General features: G+C 39.1%; 3 long non-coding RNA genes across 4 annotated transcripts; 1 reads left to right on the forward strand and 2 right to left on the reverse strand.

Moving 5' to 3' along the window:
• Positions 1–2,225: 2,225 nt before the first annotated feature.
• Positions 2,226–4,655, reverse strand: LOC143412709 (uncharacterized). The gene is made up of 3 exons (XR_013093246.1): positions 3,523–4,655; positions 2,958–3,275; positions 2,226–2,815 (listed from the first exon to the last, which is right to left on the reverse strand). It is a non-coding gene; the product is annotated as an uncharacterized LOC143412709 (long non-coding RNA).
• An 8,891-nt stretch (positions 4,656–13,546) lies between these two features.
• On the reverse strand, positions 13,547–16,707 carry LOC112436011 (uncharacterized). Of its 2 annotated transcripts, XR_003024866.2 has the most exons (4): positions 16,510–16,707; positions 16,297–16,409; positions 14,050–14,144; positions 13,547–13,941 (listed from the first exon to the last, which is right to left on the reverse strand). It is a non-coding gene; the product is annotated as an uncharacterized LOC112436011 (long non-coding RNA). The 2 variants fall into 2 exon arrangements; XR_013093245.1 differs by lacking the exon at positions 16,510–16,707 and having other exon boundaries at positions 16,297–16,503.
• A 319-nt stretch (positions 16,708–17,026) lies between these two features.
• On the forward strand, positions 17,027–18,424 carry LOC143412808 (uncharacterized). The gene is made up of 2 exons (XR_013093342.1): positions 17,027–17,232; positions 17,368–18,424. It is a non-coding gene; the product is annotated as an uncharacterized LOC143412808 (long non-coding RNA).
• Positions 18,425–19,201: the final 777 nt, after the last annotated feature.

Genomic DNA, 19,201 nt, shown 5'->3' on the forward strand with positions numbered 1-19,201 from the left:
AGACTGCTTAAGTGGAGGGTGAGCTTTATTAACAACAGGTGAAGTACAACAAAAAAGGGTGGCGAGAAACAGAACGGTAAAAACTCTAAACTGGGATAACTAAAACTAAACACAAAGCCAGAACACGAACGAAGGTACCTTGCAGGGAGAATGACCAGGAAGCCGGAGGAATAAACACAGAATGACGGAGGGGAATAACGCAGACGAACCAGCAACTAACAGAGGCAGACACGAGGTTAAAATACACAGAAGGATAACGAGGGGATGAGACACAAAAGGAGGGCACAGCTGGGAGTAATCCGACCTGACGAGACAGGGGAAAAGTACACTGAACACACTGAGAACAGACACGGACCTTCAAAGTAAAACAGGAAACACATACACGTAATGACATAACACACCAACTTAACGCAGACTGGGGGACACAGAACATAGGAACATGAACCATGAAACAGAAGAGTACAAACACCCAAGGTAACCAAAACCACAGAATAATAATAAACTAAACAAAAACACGGAGTCACAGACTCCGGACCATGACAATATTGAAGTAATGTCTTTAGCGTGTGGACGCTGCGCACACAATCACCTTATTCACTGTAGTAAACGTGCACCGCTAGCTCACGTGACTGTCTCCATGGTTACATCGTATATTGTTAGCTATGTAAACAGCTTCCAAAGGTACCGCCATAGCTCTCTGCAGCTGTAACACTTTCATGCTTTGCAAATCATTTCATGTTTTTGATAGTTATGAATAAGGAATAAGTTTTTAAAGACATGCTAGGATGTTGCTATGGTGGTTGCTGTGGACTAGGGTGGACCGCGTGTCTGATTCCTGTTATTAGCTGTCCGCCGTAGTAAGGCTGCGTTCCATTTACACGTCTGCCGTAACTTGAACTCAAACCCCGCTTTGTTCTTTAATTAAAGGCATTTTATAGCCGTTCATCACACACACACACACACACATAAAGCACTTTGCCTCACCAAGAGAATGCAACTTTACTAAAACCTTTAAAGTATCTGATATAACATAGAAAAATGAAGCAACCAGAGATTTAATGATGAACTCTCTGGGTTTTGTAGTTCACGTTTTACAGTCCCGAATGACTCACTGCACATCCATATAATTTATTGAAGAGGCGTTTAGAATGCACTTTAAATTTAGACTGTAGCTGTTTAATTTTTTACATTGTTACTGTGTTATGTCATGAATAAGGTTCACCTGCTAGAGGTTTGATGGATCAGCTGGACAATACAGTCAAAGACAGACTTCATTCATCATATGCAAGAATCCTAGTTGGATTTTTGTTTTCACTCATATTTTAGAACCAAATATTGAAAACAATTCTGACAGACTGGATACCTGGTCAGGGTGTACATTACCTTTCACTCAAGCATCCCAGGACAGGTCCCTGCCCCACCATGAGCCTGGGTGGATACGTGGTTATAATATAAAATCACTGATACTGAATATGAATATTTCATGAAAATCAAATTATAATACAAATTCCTAGGTGTTTGTTATATCCAGCAAGAGTAATATTGATTACATATGTCTGAATTGCTAACCCTAACCCTAGCTCAACAGACCACAATGCCCTGGACTGTCAGCATTATTACATGCTGTGAACATAAGTAGCTTTGATCACAGTTTATGTTGTAAGAGAGAAGGAATATTGGAAAGAAAGATCAACATTGTGATATTATTTCTTCCAAACTGACCAGAAACATGCTTGTCATACTGTCACAGCAAAGGATCAGACTCACTGTGCATGATGGCTCAGGCCAATGATGTCTGTTAGATTGTCAGTTGTTTAGTATGCTTCTGTACAGTTAGGGTCACTGTCTCTATTGCAGTATAATTAATATGCAGAAAACACTAAAAGTTGATTGTCTTCCAATATTCTAGCATAATTAAAAAACTTTGACTTTATAAGTGCATATTGTTACAGTCCTAATGCCAGTATGATTCTTCATAACTCCTGCTTTGAAATACTGAACTTTAAAATTTACCCGATGAAAGATCATTTACAGTGGCACTCTGTCAGGATCATTCTGACTGTAAGATCACTGTATTAATCTGAATCCTTCTGCAATGTGCTGTGAATGAATGCTGATGCAACTCACTGTGTGAAAACTGTTAATAAAATGAATCTGTGACACATGCAACACATTCACAGAGGAAGAGGACACAAAGGGAGGACACGCAGAGGCTGTGTTGAAGTCAGAAATCCAAATCTTTAGTCAAAAACAGGCTGTGGTTACAAACAGGAAGACAAGCAGTCCATCAAACAGTCTACAGGGTCAAACATACAGAGAATTCAAACAGCAGTAAAAAATAACTGGACACTGAAAAACTTAAAGCAATGTGTGACGCAATAAAAGGAAGCAGCGCAGTATATTCGCTGAATTATCATCAATTACAAAAGAGAAAAACGACGATTTCTAAAGATTATTTCCTTAATTGCATTTAGAGTGTGGCTGGTAAAGATGGAAACATACAGAATGTAAACCGTGTGAGTTTGTGAACTTTGTTAGTAACAAATGAGGTAAAAAAAAAAACAGACAAAAGACAGAAAGAGGCTCTCAGTGTTCATTAATAATTAGAAAGCATCTAAACATTCTGGTCGTGGATTTTTACAGTCTTAGTTCCACTCGCTGTCATCATTATAATCATCATGATCAATGGCGAGGTCCTGAGGTGGGCGGGACTGTCTCTGGTGATGAAACCATGAAGGAACAGCGTCTGGCACGTGTTGGTTAAACATCCCAGTACATTGGTTTAGTTTCCTCTCCAGCTGTTTGACATTTGACACTTCAACATTAAGGGGAAGAAGAAGAAACAGTGTTAGGTCAGGTGACCACATTGTTTCTAAAATAACTGACAGGAAGTAACCAGGCTGTTAGAAATGGATGGCATGTGTTTAGAGTTGCTGTAGTTAGGTAACTCTATTTACCAAAAGCAAAGCTGCTGAATGTTGCAGGAACATGCTCATGTGTGGTGATCATTCAGTGCTGCAGGTTAGACAGTCCAAGACTGCCCATCTGAGAGTTTGAAAACACACATGCAAAGATTTAATTGTATTACAGTCAAAGTTGGATGTTCATTTTTGTCCTTTAAAAATGTTTGTGTATTTGAAAGCACTAACATTTAAGGATGTCTCAGATCGTCTCTCTCTAAGAGTATCTCCTTTGAAAGCGGAGACAAGTTTACCCACTGATCCACGTCACTTTACCTGGATGATGACTCCTCTCTCCCTCACTCAGAAACACTCCTAAAATAACCAAGCAAATAAATAATACTGAAGATTTACTCACAACATTACAAAAACATCAAAAACATCTCCCTTTGATTCCGTTTCTCCATTCCTATCAGGCAACAAATATCCCAGTAAATCACAGTAAATTGTAAAGCACATATTTTCTCTGCTTTGTCTAACCTCTGCAGAGCCCCTCTGTCAAGAAAAACATATCTGTAAGCATAAAACAAATATACATTTCATAACACTGCACTGGAAAAACCTCGGTTGGTTGATTTCCTCTGTGCAGTGCAGACGAGCATCAGTCAGCAAGTCAAGGTGGTGAGATGGACTGGTGCCCTTTGTGACTCTGCTAGTTCTTCTGAGGAAACACCACTGTGTTTCCACACCGTCACCATCTGTGAGCACAAACTGCTGCTCTGCCGGCATGTAGGAAATCACATATCACACACACAGGGGTGAAGAAACATTAGAGCTCAACTTTGGATACTTTAGATCTAAACAGATCAAAGTAGCTCTTAGTTTCAGCAATCAGTGAACAGGCAAACAATGATACCATACTGATTCTGTATGAATACAATATAGTATTTTCAATACAGGTGTCGAATTAATGTATTAAAACTAATACAGACTATTAAGACTAATACATCTGGAGGGGCTAGCTCGAATAACACCTTTGAGCGCAAATTCGATCACATCTTGGGGAAGTGCACTGCGGTCGTGAGTTCTCAGAACCTGCTCTTTGAGCAAAAAGAATGAGAACATCACGGAACGTAAGTTTGGATAACATCATAGAAAGCTCACGGCTCTCCAACGGGAGATTGAGAGACCAGTGTTGGACTGTTAGAACAGCTTTGAAATTCATATGAGTTGTTCGCACTAAAGTAAAAAGCACCATCACTTGGCTGGAAGACTGTTTACTTAGCCTAGCAGGGCGAAGAACACTGTCTCAGCTGAACTCTGGACACGCACACACATACATGTACACTGATATGCACACACTCATCCCCCCTCCCTTTCCAAACGCCTTCGACGCTTATTCCCTTCCGATGCTGACGGTGGATCAAGGAGACCAGCGCACAGGCTGCAGGCCCGGATGTACTGTCTAAATCGGCTGTCTCGCACCCTTTACCCACCCCTGTTGCTTGTCATGTGTTTCTTTGGTGTATTAAGAGTTTTTTTCAGTGTTTTTTTCTGTTCTCAAACTGATCTCCCTGTTGGAGCTCAGTCTGGGAGGAGTTATTTTTTTCTCTTTATCTTTCCTCATGTGGTGCATTTTCCATTGTTATACCTCTCTGACCTGTCTTCCCCATGTGATGTTTTGTGTAATGTATGTATGGTCGGAGGGTAAGATGGCACCGCCATTGCGTGCTAATAGGTCGGCAGCCTTATGAAATTTCCCCTTGTGGGACTAATAAAGGTATATATATATATATATATATATATATATATATATATATATTGAACCGTTCGATACAGTGCTTTCGGTTTGGTACGCATATGTATCGAACAATACGAAATTTTTAATTCATTTTATCAACTTTTCTTCTGACGATGCTGTCTGTGGTGAGAGCTCAGTGGATTTGCGTTCGACTACTCCGCCTAGGCTGCACTGTCGAGCGCAGATCCACTGAGAGCAGCGCAAGCTAGCAAGACAGAAGCTAAGCTCGTTGAACCTCCCCCACCCTCATTCAGATCTGGCCTTTGGAACTATTTTGGTCTTCATATGAAGTATGACCATGAAGGTAAGCACGTCATGGACAAAAGGAAAACAGTATGTTGGATGTGCCACGCAATGCTCAATTACATTGGTGGGAACTAGTGCGTTAGCGCAGTTTGCTCGTTAACGTGTTGACGCCATCCAGCCCCACGCACGGGGCGATCCGCGGTGGCTTGTTAACGGAGATTTGCCGTGTTGTGGCATTAACGTCATTTCAGATTAACGCTGACAGCACTAATGGGAACACAATGAATATGACTGTACATTTACGCCAACATCATCCTAGTGCAAAGACAAGTGGAAGTAGACAAAAACAACAAGCACGCATGCTACAAACTTTACCCGAGTCATTTAGACAGCCGTTAGCACATGATTCTCCTTATGGGGACCTGATATGTTTAATATGCTGCTGAGAATATAGCCCAGAAGAAGCGTATAGTATAGCTTTTATTTTGGAAAGAGACATTTCTCTGTAATAAACTTTTCCAAAGATGAAGGATTTCTCCATCAGATAGATTTATTTTTTTTTAATTATTTTGTTGTTTCAGCAGCATTAAATTTAAAAACTGTACTTTTGAGTTAAAATATATATTTATAATGACAAATTTAAAAGGCATGTTACAAGGCATATTACTGTTTCAGATATGAAATCTAGCACATAAAAGCCAGGGTGGGAGGGATCTCTACAAACTGACTTACCTCTGCAAGTGTGAGGCTGTTCCTCCAGCCTCAACAAAAATCTGACTCTCCAGTCACAGACAAACAAAAAAACAAAAAAAAAGATAGAAAACGCTGTCTGGGTCTTGCTGGATGTTGCTAGTCAGAGTCCACACATTAGCAGTGTGCTTCTTGGTCCCACTGACCCATGTGGACAGCGAATGTGGAGAACTGTTCTGGAAAATGGAAAAGAGAATTAAAATGACAAAAAGCCAAAGAGGATTTCCACAAAGACTCTCTTGGAATCAGCAATCAAAAAATCATTGGTTCATATTACAATTAAATATGACCAGGCTCCTTAAATGTAAGAAGTTAAGATCTGATTTGATTTACATCCTTCACACAGCACATTTGTCCAGGCTGTCATTTAAACATAGAATTAATCTCAGGTAACATGATTCAGAGTAGAGATTCAGTAAGAAAGATTGCTAGCTCTAATATTATTACCACACCAACAGCTCAGATTTCTAGAAGTATTTAAACAAATGTCAGTCTATCCATTCATTTTCTTCTGAATATTCAATTCAGGTTCACAGTGGGAGGGTGGAGGGTGTCGTGGAATTTTGTAAATAAAGTCTGCAACACAGAAAGGGTTTTGATCAAGCTATTTATTACTGCGCGCAGGAGAGCCAACACACATCAAAGATTACAGTTCACAGTCATGTCAGCTCTGCCTCAGAACTGGTGCTCCTACTCCTTTATGCATTCCAAGGAAGAGGGAGGAAGTTACAAACTGATCATACCACACTTCACACGCCTCGCTATGAAACCTAACGGATCAATGGTCATGCTGTTTTGTGTCGTTGGCCTTATCAGCACCTGTAAAGGGAGTTGTTTTCTCAAACTGCTGACGCTGAAGTAAGTTCATCTAGTTTTAGAAACTTTCACTGAACAGTCTATAACAGTGTCACAACTAAGCATATGCATAAGCACTTAAATACTTTAAATGAGAATAATAGAAAATTTTTATTACAGAGGCTAGAGTCTGTCCTAGTAGTCATAGGTAGAGCACACATGGACAGGTCACAAAGTGTGTCAAAGGACTAACAGAGAGACAGACATCAGAGTAACAAATCTATTTAAAATTCATGTAAGCTTGCTACAGCTGTATGTATGAACATGTGTTTCTGTCCTCACAGTCCACCTCTCAGGACAGAGCGTTCTCACTCCCGAGGCGTAACATGTCGACGTTTTGTCACGTCCCGCGGCGTTCCTGAGGAACGCGAAAGGAGACCTTCGGCGTTCTTATGGTACGCGGCGGGTTATGGCTGGAATCCAGTGCAATGACGCTCCCGCGGTAGTAGACGTTCCAGCCCTGTATTTCAGCCCTAAACCTAACCTTATCCCTAGCCCTGACCATAACCTTATTCCTGACCTTATCCAGGACTTTAATGATGTTAAATAGCGTGTTTCTAAGCGATTTGAAGAAAAAGAGCGAACATGTGTAGGTTCAGTCCAGACGGTTCTCATATTTCCTCTTTTTCCGAGGTCGTCATTTAGGAACGTGGTGGGTAGCCGAAAACGTAATATGGTGACGATTTGTCACCTAGCGTAAAATGTTACGCTTTGGGAGTGAGAACGGGTTGCTCAGGAACCTGCAGTTCATTTTTAGTCTACTTTAATCAGACCTCACAAAAGGCTGATGTGGCTAGGTCAGTAGTCTGATTTAAGTACGATACCTTTGGCCAGGGATTAATCTGGTACATCACTTCACTGCAGTCTTACATATTTTCACCACACCTAAATTAAAAAATACTGATATATATAAATAACAGCTTCAGCTGATGCAGCCTGACTCAATCTGATTCTAGATGTTCAGTACACACAGAGACACAGAGGTACTGTTTAAAGTTTAGTGTTAACCTGAGTCACTGATCATTTGCAGTATTACAGAGTCTGGCAGTCTTTGCATGATGTCCACGTCACTGTAAGCTTCTAGCTGACTCTCAGGTGTGACAGGCAGTGTTGGGAAGGTTACTTTTAAAATGTATTCCATTACAGAATACAGAATACATGCCCCAAAATGTGTTCTGTAACGTATTCCGTTACGTTACAATGACAGTAACGTATTCTGAATACTTTGGATTACTTAATATATTATCATGCTTTTTACAACAACGTGAATGTACTATTGCTGTGTGATTTATTACTATTACTGAAGGTCCGCGACTCGGAACTGTAGTAAAGGGACCTCTGACTAATACGGCGGGGTCCCTATCGGCTCGTAGCCGAAAACTAGCTTTACTTTGTTGTCTGGGTCAACTTTTCTTGCGAGAGACAGAGAGAGGCGTTGAAAGGCTGCTCCAACGGAACTTATTGTTTTCGGAGGAAAACACGAACACGGTGTACAGTCGAGTCTTAATAGCTTACTTACAACTGGGCTCGTCAGGCACTCTTCTTGGCTGCAGTGGTTATTATTATATTTACATGCTTCCAGCTCCCGTTTTTGCTCGATGACAACTTGTACCTTTCCACTCCCCTTTTTCTCCCTCCTCGCGCTCACAGACCCATAACGTGTATGGCAGTCCATTCTCCCTGCAACACGGACTACACTGCCCATCATGCTACATTCTTTAGAGCTATGCTTGTAGCATTCTGCCTGTTAGCTTAGCACAACAACAACAACAACGAAAAGGCGCTCTCTCACCCAGGAAACACACAGTCGCAGAGAGAGAGAGAGCGTTGCCCTGTAACCATGGCAACCATAACGCTGCCGCCTGGAACAACAGAACGTAGTTGTCAAACAAAACCCAAACAGTCCTGACCCGCGACAAAATGAAACAGGAAAGTACCGCAGTGTAATCCATTTATTTCAACAAAGTAACTGTATTCTGAATACCACCTTTTTTAAACGGTAACTGTAACGGAATACAGTTACTCATATTTTGTATTTTAAATACGTAACGGCGGTACATGTATTCCGTTACTCCCCAACACTGGTGACAGGTGTGTCAGCAGGAAAGAGTAATAATAACCTGCATCCTGAGGTTTGTCATGCAGGATTAAAGGAGCCAGGCTTTGTTCACACAGCTAGGATTGTATTTTACACTGAGCCTGGGTCAGTATAAGTATCATACAGTTTAAACGAAGCACTGCAACTTGCACTTATTTATTATAGATTCATTGAAGCTAATCGAGATATTTATTGTCAATCTGTGGCTGCGATTAATCACTTTACTGGAAACTTTATTAACTAGTAACTTCATCAGTCATGACAGAAGCTAATATTTCTGTCCTAACATCATTTAAACAGTAACAGCTTTACTACAATATAAGCTAACTTTTACACCGTAACTTTAAGCTAGCACCATAAAGACGGTAAAACACGTAATATCTACAAATGCATCTTAAAGCTGTTATATTAGCACTCGGTGTATTACTAACATAACCACATTAACATTATTGACACTCGCTGACTTTTAATAGTCATTCTATAAATGCTGTCCGTTTAAATGGCCTTACCTGTACACACTGCTGTATCCACCGGATTCCAGCCAGAGTGGATTCTTATGGAATCAGAACGATGCCACCTTGAAACGAAACCGAAAAAAATATTGAAACTGAAAAAAAAAATTGTAACTGAAATAAATGTACTGAAAAATCTTGTATTGAAACCGAAAAAAAAATTGATAGTGAAAAACAATTAATTGAAACTGTAATTTTTTTGTTTTCGCTTACAATTTTTTTTTTTCAGTTTGAATCCATTTTTCGGTTTCAATCCATTTTTCGGTTTGAATCCATTTTTCAGTTTCAATCTGCTGGCACTGTTTTGGCGTTCGGGGGCGTGCTGGTGGGGGGTGGGTGGGTGGGGGGGGGGGTCCGGCCCGCATGTATTTGCATACATTATAGAGGCCACTAGTGCTGACCAAGCTGCCATCTTTCTCTCTTCCCGTCTTTCAATGGCTGCCTCAATTTCAGCTTGACCCTCCAAACCGCAAGTAAGTAATCATTTTTTGTCATCTTTTTTTGCTGTCCCACTGGGCTGGACATTAGTTTAGTTTTTTTAGCTACATCTGGTGAAGTTGTGGTAAAATGCTGGTATTAGCCTATTCGTCGTAGCAAGCTAGCCTGAAGCTAATATTTGCTAAATTTAGGGACACCCGTGTCTCTTCAGGAGTTGGAGGCCGGTGTTCTAGGAGCGGATCTCAGGATCTCAACAGGCAGTGCCACCTGTTGAGATCCTATTACGTATTTAATGTATTAAATACGTAATACATTACGTATTTAAAATACAAAATATGAGTAAATGTATCCGTTACAGTTACTGGTCAATAGGTGATATTGAGAATACAGTTAGTTTGTTGAAATAAATGGATTACATGGCGGTATTTTCCTGTTTCATATGTTAGGCTATGGTCTCTCTATTTTTGGTAATTCCACGCCGGTGGAAACCCAAACAAATCACGCAATAAGAGCCTCTAAAAACTATTATACAAAAATTATTTAATATGAAGGCAACAGCAGAGTGTTACAGGCATCGCCCTAAACAATGTAGCCTCATGGGCAGTGTATTCTGTGCTGCAGGGACAATGGACTGCCATACCCGTTATGTGTCTGTGAGTGAGAGAGGGAGAAAGAGGAAAAGTACGAGCTGTCACGGAGCAGAAACGGGAGCTGGAAGCATGTAAATATAATAATAACCACTAAAGCCAAAAAGAGTGCCTGACGAGCCCAGTTGTAAGTAAGCTGTTAAGACTCGACTGTACTGTTCATGTTTTCCTCCGAAACAATAAGCAGCCTTTCAACGCCGCTCTCTGTCTCTCGCTAGCAAACTTGACCCAGACAACAAAGTAAAGCTAGTTTTCAGCTACGAGCCCAACACGAACCGGACGTATTAGCCAGAGGTCCCTTTACTACGGTTCGGAGCCGCTGACCTATGGAAGAAATATAGTATCATCAGAATTCAAGTATTTTTAGACATTGAATTTATGACACTGAATTTTTATCCTCCAAATTTCCCTGCAAAAATATTAACCTGCAAAAATTCACCTGCAAAAAATTCACCTGCAAAAATTCACCTGAAAAAAATTCACCTGCAAAAAATTCACCTGCCAAAAAATTCACCTGAAAAAAATTCACCTGCAAAAATTCATCTGCAAAAAATTCACCTGAAAAAAAGTTCACCTGCAAAAATTCACCTGCAAAAAATTCACCTGCAAAAATTCACCTGCAAAAATTCAACTGCAAAAGTGATGAACTTTAATGACCCAAGCCAGAGCAATCAGCACCAGATCGAGTCGAGTGGCTCTCGGCCAATTAAATTACGCTGTTTGATCACATGACACCGTTAGCCAGCAGTTTGTCTCCTAAAAGAGAGCTGTTTAGAGGGGAGTGATTAAGTTTTTCTCCTAAATAGAGATCATTACAGAACGCCTAGTCCTACTTAAAATCCCATTTATTTTTATTTTATCATCTACTCGAACTAAGGAAAACGTTTGACTAACTCAAAGACAATTTCCACGCCTCCCCTGCCTGACTGCAGAGGCAGTTTTGAATTTAGGAGCAGCAAGATGGAAGCGGCAAACCCTGGCGATTCTCCGGTAAGTATATTGTTTTTTATCTTCAAGTTTGTCTTTTGAAACGTTAATTTTATTTAAATCCGTTGCTCACGTATAAAGTACACAGACGGGGTCTTTGCTCAACTCGTCTGAGGCGTGTCTCACTAAGCGCTACATGCTAGCATCCTGCTAACCGAGCTACCCTTTACATGCTGTGCTTTAGAAAATAGGATACTCGTTAAAAAATACTCCGCAGATATTGATAGATAGACGAACACTGCAAATATAATGTTGTAAACGAAAACGGCCTTTGGTGAAGTGGTAAAATACACCATGAATAGAGCCATAGAGTGAATGGCTGCCATGGTTGCAGAACGGCCTGATTTAATGACAAGAATGGGGAAGAGTGAGGCGAAGTGAACCAAAGCCACAAAACACGGTCAGACAAGGCGGCAAAAGGGCAGTGATCTGTCCGTCAGTATGAAGTTGGTGTGTGCTTTGGTGAACAAAAACTCGAGACCGGTAGCAGGAAGATGGGAGACTCGTGTTTCACTGGAATAGTGGTGAATTAAAACATCCTTTGTTGGGAACATTTAGGTGTAAATGCATCCATAAAGGTGAGACAGAGGCAGACTAGACAGTGAAGAAAACAAGGCAAACATTAGAAATATTAAAACGGAAATATAGGATTAATATAACATACAATTGGGGAAAATGTAAGGAACACAATGTAAATGATATTGTAAAGTCATTAAAACAGCATACTCTGATTAAAAGAAACAGATAATTGGGTAGGAGGATGATGATGATGATAATAATAATAATAATAATAATAAAATAAAAAAAATGTACAAGATGGGTATGTATACTTGTAGCCAGAACTTAACAACTATAAAGTTGTAGCATGCCAGTACCTTACCCCATCCATTATATCCACACTTTCAGAAAAGGATATGGTCAATATCTTTACAAATACTATCTAAACTTAAACTGGGTATCCCCTCTGCTTCTTCTGCTTCTTGTATACACCCTCAGGGTTTGTGATCAGCCAGCGGCTGATATGATCATTAATCCTGTAAAATAATATTCTTTCGGTTTATGAATCTGTTTGCATGGATTTCTTAATCTGTTTCCACTGTTAGCAGAAGTTGTGGTGTGCTGCTCTCCAAGACTACAAGCTGCGTTAAAGTTGGAAGTAACTGGCCGATGTTCCACTGTTGAAGATAGCTGTGCCCATTTGTTGCACATTGTGGGTATGGAGAAGTTGAGGCCCTTGCAGGCTACCCACAATTTCCCCAAACTGAGCAATTATACATCTTCCTTCCATATTTGTATCTTGTGTCACTAAAAATAATTTTATTTAATTTTATACATTGATTAATGACCTGCAGAATCTCCTTATCATATTAAGTGATTCATAATTGTCACTTTATGCTTTCTCCATCTTGAAAGTGATGACATCCTTGCATTACATCCTTTAGGTTCATTTTCTGCAGGCAGGTTTCTGACAGAGAACAGGCAGATTTACACTATAACATGCAGCGTTCTATAGATGGACACATAAAGAAATGAAAAATTACATGTATGTGCTAACTTTCTAAACACTGTTACATTAATGATTAAGTAGATAAAACATTTATGTCAGCCTTGGCTCATAGTTCATTTAAAGACAAGAACTTTGTGTGTGTTTCAGGTCCTGCACTCTCAAAGACTGAATGAACCAGCATTGCAGCCATGGGTCACTGTGAGCATCACAGGGAAGGTTGAAGCCGCCCACTGCACCTGTAAGGCCGGAGTCACGGAGACCTGCACCCACGTCACTGCTCTTCTGTTTAATGTAGAAGCAACAGTGATCTGTGGCACAAGGACTGTTACAGATGAACCTGCATACTGGGTTTTGCTGGGTAATATGACCAAGATACAGCCAGAGGTTGGCCATAAGATAGACTTCTCCTCTTCAGCTGCCCAAAAAAAGGCTCTTGATCAGAACAAACAGACCATCTGTAGTGACAGGTAAAAGGAGCCGTCCTCAAAAAAGAAATCCCACCTGCTACCGTGGAGGAGTTGTCACTGCTATAATGCCATCATGTTTTATCTAGGGGTCTAGATTTATGCCTATAGTGCACTGCCGTGTAAATAATTTGCATTTACTGAATGAGTATCACTGTTCAAAAATTGAATAAAGAAACAAACTAATTTTTGCCTTTTTTTTTTTTTTATTAAAACCACTTTATAGAACATCACATCAGTTACAATGTAGAATCCATGTCACTGGAGAATTTTGATTCAATAAACAGTAAAAAGGTGAGCTGTGAAGACCAAGGACAAGTGCAGCTCACAGGTTTTCTATCCAAGGAATCCCAGAAGATTGCATGGTGTCATTGCCCAGCAGTTGTTCGCAGGACATATGGACTCAACCTCAATCCCTCACACTGAGCACCATGAAGTGACAGTGCAGAGGAAAAACTCCCCTTTAACAAGAAGAAACCTCCAGCAGAACCCGGTTCAGTCATCTGGGTTTGGAGGAGAGAGAGAGACACAGAACTACCAAAAGTATATTTTTTTTTTTATGTGATTGACTGTTGTTGTAATTCAAGCCCTGAGTGTAGAGCAGGTAAGATATAAAGTTGCATCCTAAATTCCATGCTCATGCAGAGTGTTTAGTTTATGACTTTTTCACCTGGTCATTTCTTGATGAACAGATGGTCTTTTAGGGTTGACCAAGCTGGTACCTTGACTCTGTTCTCTGCAAGATGTTGCAAAAAACAAAATCATATGGAGACAATATTGGACACAAAATCTATAACAATTTAGTTAAATGTAGCATTAACTCATAGGTCTTGCTAAAGTAAACCTTGTATTCTGATTCATCACAGCAGCAGTTCAGTTGGATGATGTCAGTAACTGCAGCAAGTGTCTTGCTGACTGAATAATTACATCTTGCATAATCTGAAACAAACACATAAAGACAGAAACAATTTATAAATTAACGTTTGATAAAATCTAAGAATTAATCATTTATTAGATACCAATATGTAGGGCTGCTCAATTAATCGAATTTTAATCACGATTACGATCTGGGCTTTCAACGATCATTAAAAATGACTGAGCCGATTATTGGCCCCTCCCTCATTTATCCGCGACACCTTAAAGGCCGGTCCGTGAAAATATTGTCGGGCATAAAAGGTGGCGCAAAAAAGGGTGGAGACCGCTGATTAAGAGGACCCGAGGGAAGCTCGGAAAGCTAAGCAGAAGTTATTTGGAGAGGAGAGTGACTGCCGTTGGTTGAAAATAGAGGTAAAAAAAAACTTCAGTGGTGTTGCACACTATTTTATATTATTTTTTAAAGTCATTGTTAACCCTTTAAAGCCGGTCAGAGCAGCACGCTCCGTTTTGCGTAACTATTTTTAAATCCCTGTAGAACCTGAACCGTGTAAGCTAGCGCAATAATTTGTTTTGCATATGAAACCGGAGGAGTTGTACTTACATCTGATGCCATCAGCTTGTCCTCGGTCACGGTTTCGTTCCACATATAGCTTTGCAAAAATTGCATAAAAAGCGCTTGCAGGAACAAAAGCATAATATTCCAGAAACACGCTTTGCCATTCCTATCAGCTGTTCGTAACACTTCCCACAGTAAAATGATGCACATGCTGTTTTCTTTGCAAATTTGCATCATAGGATTGTTTTTTGTTTTTCCTGCAGTATATAAAAATTGCTGTATCTCCAAAATAAAACTATGAAGACACTCAAAATAAATTTCCTGTTGTTGTAAACTATTTTTTGCAACTTTATTGTATTTAAAGTTTTGAGGGATAAACCTCTTAAATTTCTCCAAGTAGAAATATATGTAAACAAAACAAAAGCGATTTTCTATTTTTTTTGTAGTTTATTGCACTTTTTTGCAATTTATGTAATTACTATGGACTTAATGCATACATATTATTAAAATATGGGCTATAACAGTTGTATTGATGTATAGCAACTTGAAATGCTCCCACAAATGGCACTACAACATGTAAAAAAAATAATATAAGCTCTGGTGGACTTGGTTCTATAGTAGGTCTTAAAGGGTTAAATAAATATCGTCAAATAATCGTGATCTCAATTTCAGTGAAAATAATCGTGATTATCATTTTTTCCATAATCGAGCAGCCCTACCAATATGAATATGTCTACCATAAAACTTGTGTGGAGCGAAGTTACATTCAATCAAGATGGTCTGGCATGCTACAACTTTGTAGTTGTTAAGTTCTGGCTACAAGTATACATACCCATCTTGTACATGTTCTTTAACATTATTATTATTATTATTATTATTATTATCATCATTATTATCATCATCATCCTACCCAATTATCTGTTTCTTTTAATCAGAGTATGCTGTTTTAATGACTTTACAATATCATTTACATTGTGTTCCTTACATTTTCCCCAATTGTATATTATATTAATCCTATATTTCCGTTTTAATATTTCTAATGTTTGCCTTGTTTTCTTCACTGTCTAGTCTGCCTCTGTCTCACCTTTATGGATGCATTTACACCTAAATGTCCCCAACAAAGGATGTTTTAATTCACCACTATTCCAGTGAAACACGAGTCTTCCACCTTCCTGCTACCGGTCTCGAGTTTTTGTTCACCAAAGCACACACCAACTTCATACTGACGGACAGATCACTGCCCTTTTGCCGCCTTGTCTGACCGTGTTTTGTGGCTTTGGTTCACTTCGCCTCACTCTTCCCCATTCTTGTCATTAAATCAGGCCGTTCTGCAACCATGGCAGCCATTCACTCTATGGCTCTATTCATGGTGTATTTTACCACTTCACCAAAGGCCGTTTTCGTTTACAACATTATATTTGCAGTGTTCGTCTATCTATCAATATCTGCGGAGTATTTTTTAACGAGTATCCTATTTTCTAAAGCACAGCATGTAAAGGGTAGCTCGGTTAGCAGGATGCTAGCATGTAGCGCTTAGTGAGACACGCCTCAGACGAGTTGAGCAAAGACCCCGTCTGTGTACTTTATACGTGAGCAACGGATTTAAATAAAATTAACGTTTCAAAAGACAAACTTGAAGATAAAAAACAATATACTTACCGGAGAATCGCCAGGGTTTGCCGCTTCCATCTTGCTGCTCCTAAATTCAAAACTGCCTCTGCAGTCAGGCAGGGGAGGCGTGGAAATTGTCTTTGAGTTAGTCAAACGTTTTCCTTAGTTCGAGTAGATGATAAAATAAAAATAAATGGGATTTTAAGTAGGACTAGGCGTTCTGTAATGATCTCTATTTAGGAGAAAAACTTAATCACTCACCTCTAAACAGCTCTCTTTTAGGAGACAAACTGCTGGCTAACGGTGTCATGTGATCAAACAGCGTAATTTAATTGGCTGAGAGCCACTCGACTCGATCTGGTGCTGATTGCTCTGGCTTGGGTCATTAAAGTTCATCACTTTTGCAGTTGAATTTTTGCAGGTGAATTTTTGCAGGTGAATTTTTTGCAGGTGAATTTTTGCAGGTGAATTTTTTTCAGGTGAATTTTTGCAGGTGAATTTTTTGCAGGTGAATTTTTGCAGGTGAATATTTTTGCAGGGAAATTTGGAGGATAAAAATTCAGTGTCATAAATTCAATGTCTAAAAATACTTGAATTCTGATGATACTATATTTCTTCCATACTGACCTGTTTTATATACGCGCTGAATAGTTTTCTACACAAGATCGCTGCAAAAAGTGCAGCCTTACCTAATGTCCACCTACTGTTATTCATTTATATTAAGATTTTAACATCTAGTTGGTATTGGTATGGTGAGTAGCCTTCAGTAATAGTAATAAATCACACAGCAATAGTACATTCATGTAGTTGTAAAGTATTCAGAATACATTACTTCTATAATCTTTGGTGGAATACATTTTAAAATTAACCTTCCCAACACTGTCAACAGGTTAGCACCTCATACCACAGTGCATCAAAGCAGTCTCATGAGCGCTGGGAAGGACGAGCCCAGAGTCCAAAACAGACAGTGCAGGAGATGACAAGGTTAGTAATTGTATGGTGAAAATTATACTTTGTTATCTTGATTGGCAAAAGAAAAGTAAATACAAAATCTGCTTCTCACATTTAGGGCATTTCCAAGATATTTTTTTTTCAAAACTTCAATTTCTTTCATTACAGCTGTCCTATGCCAGAAGTTCTGTTGACCCAGAGTGAGAGGCATCATTTCAGAAACACCAGGAAGACTGAAACTCGTCGCCAGGATCAAGCAGGGCTCGTGATCTTCACCAGCAGCTCCCTCACAAGAAGGATAAACCCAGCATTTCATGAACACTGATGGAGACCTTTGCTTTGTGTAATGTTAGAAGTACTCAGATAATCCTCAGAGGGTCTGGACTTTTACATAATATAATAGAATAGAATTCAACTTTGTTGTCATTGCACATGCACAGGGCAACGGAATGCAGTTTGCATCCATCCAGAAGTGCCTTTAGCCATGATATAGATATATTACAATATATATTAGCAATAATATAGATATGTAAGTATATTACAGAAATGGGTCTATTATGGTATGTTACAATGTACACGGTATGAAGTATGTTAAGAATATTCTATAACTATGTACAGGCTGTAGTGAGTACAAACTATGTACAGGCTACGAACAGGATATAAATATGAAAAACTATACAGAAATCTGAGATATACAGTTATACAGAAATGTGAACTATGCAAATTATAAACAGTTGTAGGATTAAAAATCATCATATGTACAGAATGATTATTTACACAGAACTATACAGTAGTGCAGTTAAGTAATAGCTATAGCTATAAGCTATAGTAATAGCTTTAAGTCCTGTAGAAAGTTAAATATATGTTGTGGTTACTCTGGTATGAATGACTCTGAATTACTTTATGATAAATAACACACTATTGTCAAAAAACAGTGAAAGAATTCCAGATCACAAGTTTTTAGTTCAAATACAAGTAACAACCTTTGACTTTAATCAGGTTTTATTTAATTGTGTCAGAGAAAACATCATGTGCTCTTCATGTAGCTGAGTACATTCAGTGTTTAAAACAGAAGTTGTGCAGGTCTGAGATCAGCAGTTTTCTGAAACACCAAACTGAGGTTCTGTTAATGCTGATGTATAGTGACACAGTTACAGGGGTGATTAATCCTTTTGACTTTTTGTCTTTAAATTTATCAATAAAACAGCTGCAGCTTTCACTGACAGCACATGTGGTACTTTAACTTTTGTACTGTTTTCTTCAGTTAATTTTGGAGTTACTACAAAGATTGAAGATATAGGATGGTCTGTCTGCTGTCACTGGGTGGTGCTGAGGTCTGAATCTGAGGACAGCTCCTGTAATCACAAACAGAACAGAATCATCACAAACTGAAATATAAAGTTTATCTCTCAAATCTGAAATAGAGCTGATCCTTCTCTGTCCTCACACACTCGGGATCTGAAGTTGTTCAGTCCTACAGTTCTGCCGACAGCTGTTTATTTTTTTTATTTGTTTTAAAGGCCTTACTAACACATTTTCTAATATCATGTTTACCTTTGAGTTGTTGATGCTTTATAAATGGACATCTGCAAAGATGAGATGATGGAGCAGGTTTCAGTCGAGGTTCAGTCTGCTGCTGCATCCTGGTCACAACATACAGAGGTGTTATCAGCTCAGTATTGAACAAGAAATATTAATGTTTCAAATTATTTGTCCTAAAGGATGCAAGCTGTACAGAGTACTGCACATGTGACTTTGTGAACATAATTCATTAAAAATAAATTGGACAGTTTTTTAACCAGAATATTTGTAACAAACTCAGTAAAAAAACAAAAACAAAAAAAAGCTAAAAAATAATCAGAGGAAAAATGTAACATTTTAACTTAAGCTGACAAGCGGAAGGAGTTGGTTTCAGTACATAAGTATCGGGCTTTGCTATTTAATCCGTAGCTATTGACTAATGAGGGGAATTTAAAAGTTGGCGTTAATGTCCTTCCACATG

The sequence above is a fragment of the Maylandia zebra genome, linkage group LG15 (assembly GCF_041146795.1).
Source record: "Maylandia zebra isolate NMK-2024a linkage group LG15, Mzebra_GT3a, whole genome shotgun sequence".
NCBI classification, from domain to species: domain Eukaryota; kingdom Metazoa; phylum Chordata; class Actinopteri; order Cichliformes; family Cichlidae; genus Maylandia; species Maylandia zebra.